This window comes from Palaemon carinicauda, chromosome 15, assembly GCF_036898095.1.
Source record: "Palaemon carinicauda isolate YSFRI2023 chromosome 15, ASM3689809v2, whole genome shotgun sequence".
Lineage (NCBI taxonomy): Eukaryota > Metazoa > Arthropoda > Malacostraca > Decapoda > Palaemonidae > Palaemon > Palaemon carinicauda.
Genome location: NC_090739.1, coordinates 137,616,159 through 137,623,658, shown reverse-complemented (window position 1 = coordinate 137,623,658; position 7,500 = coordinate 137,616,159).

Genomic DNA, 7,500 nt, shown 5'->3' with positions numbered 1-7,500 from the left:
TCTCTGGTTTGGAAAACTTTTCTCTGCATGAGACAATTTATAAAGATATTATTATTATTATTATTATTATTAGTAGTAGTAGTAGTAGTAGTAGTAGTAGTAGTAGTAGTAGTAGTAGTAGTACTACTACTACTACTTTTACTACTACTACTACTATTATTATTATTATTATTATTATTATTAATATTTTAGAATGCAATAGCAATTTCGTTTAGAATAATAATAATAATAATAATAATAGTAATAATAATAATAATAATAATAGTAGTAGTAGTAGTAGTAGTAGTAGTAGTAGTAGTAGTAGTAGTAGTAGTAATAATAATAATAATAATATCTTTATAAGTTATTACTACTACTACTACTACTACTACTACTACTACTACTACTACTACTACTACTACTACTACTACTCCAATTGTTATCATTATTATTATTATTATTATTATTATTATTATTATTATTATTATTATTCTAGAATGCAATAGCAATTTCATCCCTCTATTCATAAACGAGAAAAGTTTAATAAAATTACTTTACATAAACAAAACAAAACCACATGACTAATTGATTTCTAACCAAATGAAAGACTTGGAACATAGTATTCGGTTACCAAATAACAAATATTGGGTCTGTTTGCCTTAATTGGGAAGCGTTCAGTTACTGAAGTGAAAAATTAATGTAACTTTATATACGCAATTTATTGTCAGCGCAAACGATGTATACCGGAAATCTCTCGGCTGATAGATGTAGAACACAGAGCCCTATAAAATAAATCTGCAGCCAACATGATATGGATTTTGCAAAATAGCTATAGCATTACTTGTTTTATTCAAACCGTTCTCCGTGCGTAAGTGACTTCAAAATTCCTATTTGGTCGAGACAATACGTATAATTATGTGTATGTTTATTGTTGTGGTACATAAAAAAGGATATGATAAATTTTGCACATTTAGACAAGTTTTTTTTTTTTTTCATATTCAAATAAGCCTTATACTTTTGATACATTAATATCTGGATTCTCTTACCGACCTCGGGATCAGAGCCCCAGGCAAAACCACTCAAAGATAATAGCTTCTGACCGGCCGGATATGTTATTCGTAGAGATTTTGCTATATCATGGGAAAATTTATTCAAATCATTCATGGTGCATAAGCCCCCTAGCTAGTACAGTGACAACGTGTTTGTCCAGGATTCGCATGGCAGCAGATCGATCCCAGCCCGGTACCGTGAGTTCAAGCTGTTTACTAGGCAGGCCACTGCTGTGGTTGGGCACCACAGTGGGGGGTTGGGCTTGCCAGGCTGACGTTCTGGTGAACAGCTAATCTTATAAAACTGGAACTGATACCAGCTACCTTTACTTGTAAGTAGCTTCATTAACTTGGTTTGTAACACAATATGTAAATAAATTCCTTGTGGTACAGAAGGTACCATCCTTGCATGATCAGCATAAATCTTCAGATCAATTCCGTTATGGGAATTATTATTTTTTTCTTATGTCTTTAGACAAAATTATGAAGTTGTTGTTATTGTTGGTTGTTTTTTTTTTTTTTTTTTTTTTTTTTTGGCTACTTGATTATTCATGGCTATATAATGATTTCTGATTCACAAATAGCATTTCATAGATATAAGGGTATGTCATATCTAAGGTGGTAATAGCGAGGCTGTTATTGAATTGAAGTAATTGCCTCTTATAATTCTATTTCATGAAAATCATTTATATTTGTTATTGAATATTCTCTTTTTCAACGAATTTAAAACACGCCTTGACATATTTTAAATTAATTTTGAGTCATATATACTCAGTTACTACGCGGCTATAAATGTTTGGCTTCCATTTGCTAAAAGCAAAGGGGTTTTATTTTTATTTATTCTTGTTATTTAATTTTTACTATCAGATATTTTTTGTAAGATCATTTTCCTTTCTTTGCAGGTAAAATATGAAATTCCTCACTGCACTTTTCTAATTAGAGAAGGATGTATAAGGTATCGTAATTTTAACTATTTTGTAGTGTAAGATAATCAGGTATTCTCTCTCTCTCTCTCTCTCTCTCTCTCTCTCTCTCTCTCTCTCTCTCTGCTACTTGCTATTATTTAAAATACTGTAAATTTCAAGTTGTTATTGCAGTTCTTACTTATATTTACTTTGATTATTATAAGTATATATCATTTTCGTTAGTTTTCGTAACTTATTGAATGCCAATTAATTATATGATGAATGCATTAGGGGCTTCTGTCTTTCTTGATTCGATATTGAAATATTCACCAAATAGGATATATAAGATACCTTATCAAAAATTCAAGTGGTAATCTTAGGAATTTTATTTTCGTTTACTCATAATACTTTTATATACTTACCTGTATGTTCAAAATAATCGTATAAATGAAAAAAAATATATGAACAAAGGAGAATGAACTATTAGGTTTAAGTATACAGTATATATAATAGGAAAACGAATAAATATGAACATAAAGTTTAATATATATGATAAGGCCGTCAAGGTATTTTATGGACGTGATTTAATTATTATTTTCCGATTCATTCCATCTTATTTCACAGTAAAGATAAAAGAAAGTATATTTTCCTTGATAGAAGAATAGAGGAGGAAGGGATTTTGTAACGGGCTGATCATATTGTGACGGGCCTAGAGTAGGTTGTGACCCAGAGACAGGATGAAAGCAACTGAGTGAGTTTATTATTGGACACTCTCCTTTATATACAAAACCTCAAGGCAACAGGAAATTTCCTGTTCAAAATCGACACCGTTACCATTGAGAAAAACAGATATGTTTTTTTTGGGTTCATTTTAGTGCGAGGGGAGAGCGAAGATACAAGCATAATATATACACAAAATGAACTAATGTACGATCGTGTGACACACGGTTGGTACATGGCATCCCCCCTAAAAGCGACATACTCTACATGTTAAGTAGGGTGCCCTGATTCTGGAGTGGTAGTAACAAAAACTGCGCCGATTAGCGGCAGTGAGTGGCTGTAGAAGTCGTCGGTTGGGGCGCGAGCGAGGGGTGTATGATGGGTGGCTTTGTTGCTGCTCTGGCTCGTCACGGGGTAGGCGTATATGTCCTACGGCATTCATAGGTGTGTGTCCTACGGCATTCATAGGCGTATGTGTCCTACGGCATTCATAGGTGTGTCCTATGGCTTTTATAGGCCTACGGCATTCATAGGCATGTGTGCCCTACGGCATTCATAGGCGTGTATGTCCTACGGCATTCACGTCAGCTTCGGTTGAATAGGTGTCCTCTTCGTCACAAGTGGAGGCATTAATGGAGGTTTTGAAGGTCCTGAAGTGGCTGTCCACAAGGGCGTTGGCTTTGGTCGTCAAGTCCTTTATGGGTAAACTATCGACATCGGGTATGGCAGCGCGTACAGATTTGGGTAAACGGCTTACCCAAAGGGCACGAATTAGGTTCACATCATGAGGAGAACCGTCCATGACAGGTTGCATTCGAGTGATACTGGTCATTTCCCTGAGGGCGAGCGAAGCCCTTTAGTCCCTCAACGGTTGTTGAGAGAGCTGAGAAAGCCTTGCTATTCGGGCGCTGGCGACGGCGAGTACTGCTGCGGAAGATATGTTTTGAGGGTGTCATAGTAACGGTGAGGGGTGGGGGTGGGGAGGGGGGGGAGTCACTCCTGGGTCACCAATGTGACGGGCCGAGAGAAGGTTTTGACTCAAAGACAGGATGGAAGTAACTGAGTGAGTTTATTATTGAACACTCTTTTATATACAAAAGCTCAAGGCAACAGGAAATTTCCTGTTCAAAATCGACACCATTACGATTGAGAAAAACAGACATGTTTTTTACAGGTTCTTTTTAGTGTGAGGGGAGAGCGAAGATACAAGCATAATATATACACAAAATGAACTATGTACGATCGTGTGACGAACGGTTGATACAATATCCAGACATTGTTATCGTCTTAATCTGATGTGCACTCTTACTAACATGAAGGTTTAAAGGCCACTTATGAATGGCAGGGGCAAGTGACAGTGACATTGCCCTAGAAACTGACCGTATATACTGTACATACGACTATCTCCCAAGCCTTCACTCCACCCAAGATAAGACCAAGGAGGACCAGGCATACGATCAGCTCCCAAGCATCCACTCCACCCAAGGTAAGACCAAGGAGTCCCAGGCATACGAGCAGCTCCCAAGCCTCCTCTCCACCCAAGCTAAGACCAAGGAGGGCCAGGCATACGAGCAGCTCCCAAGCCTCCTCTCCACCCAAGCTAAGACCAAGGAGGGCCAGGCATACGATCAGCTCCCAAGCCTCCTCTCCACCCAAGCTAAGACCAAGGAGTCCCAGGCATACGAGCAGCTCCCAAGCCTCCTCTCCACCCAAGCTAAGACCAAGGAGGGCCAGGCATACGAGCAGCTCCCAAGCCTCCTCTCCACCCAAGCTAAGACCAAGGAGGGCCAGGCATACGATCAGCACCCAAGCCTCCTTTCCACCCAAGCTAAGACCAAGGAGGGCCGGGCATACGATCAGCTCCCAAGTCTCCTCTCCACCCAAGCTAAGACCAAGGAGGGCCAGGCAATGGCTGCTGGTGACTCAGCAGATCGACCTATAGACTCCCCCTAACCTCACATCCTTAGTTCACAAGGATGGTGAGGTTGCAGCGACCAAAGAAACTAACGACTTTGAGCGGGACTCGTTCACCAGTCAGGGACGTTGCCACATTGGCCACCACAACCCTAAAACAGAGAGTCTTTCGTCTTGGTAATATCTCAAGGGGGAAAACTATAATGGAAATTCTCTCTCTCTCTCTCTCTCTCTCTCTCTCTCTCTCTCTCTCTCTCTCTCTCTCTCAGATAAAGAACTTTCATTCTCTTCCTGCATCGAGAGAGATAGACACGTGTCATGTCTCTATATTTTTTTCATTTACTGTTACGAGAATCTTATTTCTGTTGAGATGTCTACTGTCTACACATCTCTAATTATATATGTATTATTGTATTTATGTACATTGTTTTTTTTTTTTATCATTTTATGTTTGGTTGTTAGTAAATCAACAATTATTACATAAAAACCCATCACCATCATCTCTCTCTCTCTCTCTCTCTCTCTCTCTCTCTCTCTCCCCCTCGGTCACACTTATTGATTTCTATCCAGTCAGGGGGTACTGTTATGAAAAGAAATCCAATATTATGCGATGGATAAAGGAAAGTTTCTTTGTTTGTATTTGACATCATTCCTTTGCATTTCAATATCACGTCGCCTGAATACATTGTCTCAAGTTCCTTGCATGTTTTTGTCTAAGGATATTTCAGAGCTAGAGATTTTTTGGATGTTTTCACATATATCAACTCTCTCTCTCTCTCTCTCTCTCTCTCTCTCTCTCTCTCTCTCTCTCTCTCGATGACTTCTATTCTAACTTGCATAATAAAAACTTCTAACAAATTCGTTGCCTTATGTGTTCACGATGTCTTTCTATTAACGTTTCTTTTTTTTCCTTTTTGCTTGATATAAAGTCGACAATCTTAGTGACCTAATATTTTCTTGCAAAGTTACCAGAGTCCCGTTGCTAATGCCTGGCCTCTTTAAACAATTAAGTGTTATGTGACATAACACCTAACATTCTGTATAAAAAAAGTTACACAACAATTAACTGTCGTAATTTAGGCATAGGCTTAGGTGAAGTAAGGTGATGTGCAATTATTATTATTATTGTTATTACTAATACTACTACCTAAGCTACAACCCTAGTTGAAAAATAGTATTGCATATGCCCAAAGGCTCAAACAGGGAAAAATAACCTTGTGAGGAAAGGAAATAAGGAAATATATAAATGATTGAGAAGTAATGAACAATTAAAGTAAAATAATTTAAGAACAGTCAGTAACAACGTTAAAATAGATCTTGCCTAGAAGGAAGCTTGTTCCTATACTATCTGTAGCTAATTTGCTCCGCATGCTGCAAGTGGATATTTGCAAATTTCATTTGCAACATGCGGAGTAAATTAGCCTCCTTTGTATTTTATTTTTTACTCGTTTCTTGACGCATCGATTGACTTACACATCCTTGGTCCTACTCTCTTCTTTTTCTTCTTCTTCTTCATCTTCTTCATGTTTTTTTTTTTTTTTTCTTTTTACACCGACTCTCAGCGGTTCCCATTTAGTTTGGAAAAGTTTCCAACTAGCTGACTAGTTGGACAAAATTATTCTAACCGATCAGCTATTAGGAAACTTTTTACTAGGTGATTGGTTGGAAAAAATGATTCTAACAAATCAGCTAGTAGGAAACTTTTCCGAGCTAAAGGGGCACTCTTGAGAGTCAGTGCAAATGTGCTTCATAAAAAAATGAGTATAGTCATTAGCTGAATGGGAACCATTTATGAGTGCCAGACGACATAGTAGAAAAATTACCACGACCAATTACTGGCGTACGAAAAAAAATTTCGATAACAGAATTGAAGTGTCTGCCATCATCAGGTGAGTCACGTTGAAGTGGTATTAGTTTCTTCAAGAAGGTGTTCAATGGAGTGTCATTTAATTCCAACTTTTGGGTGTGTCATCCGGATTTACTTCTTTATAGTATATAGAATTAATTTGTCTCCTCCTTTTTGTCAATTTAAAAGCTCAAGATAGAAATTTTAAAAGCTCAAAATAGAGATTTAAAAGCTCAAGATAGAGATTTTAAAAGCTCAAAATAGAGATTTAAAAGCTCAAGATAGAGATTCAAAAGCTCAAAATAGAGATTTAAAAGCTCAGGATAGAGATTTAAAAGCTCAAGATAGAGAATTTAACAGCTCAAAGTAGATATTTTAAAAGCTCAAGATAGGGAGATTTAAAAGCTCAACATATAGATTGAAAATCTCAAGATAAAGATTTAAAAGCTCAAGATAGGGAGATTTAAAAGCTCAACATATAGATTGAAAAACTCGATAAAGATTTAAAAGCTCAAGATAGAGATGACTGACGAAAGGAGATGATGATGATTATTGTACATATTTAATTATTTAAACATAATTTTCGTCGAAGATCAATCCTCCGCTGCTTCTCTCTCTCTCTCTCGCTCTCTCTCTCTCTCTCTCTCTCTCTCTCTCTCTCTCTCTCTCTCTCGTTATTTGGCGTTTACTCCTGGACTTTTACATTGTATATTTCTCCTAAATTTGATCTATGATTGGAACAATTTCTCTCTCTCTCTCTCTCTCTCTCTCTCTCTCTCTCTCTCTCTGGCATTTACTCAACGATATATATACGAATATATCATACGTATGTTATGATTATTTAAGTATTCTCCAAATGGCATGATAATACAGTTGTGTACTGTAAAAGAGAATTATTATAATTATTATTATTATTATTATTATTATTATTATTATTATTATTATTATTCTTGTTCTCTTCTTTCAAACTTTATTTTTCAACTATATAGAATCTGTAAGTTCGCATATGTCGTCATGTTTCGCGTATCCACAAGGTATTGCTAATAGATTTTGATTAATATTATTTAATAATCACGAGAAGTGTTCC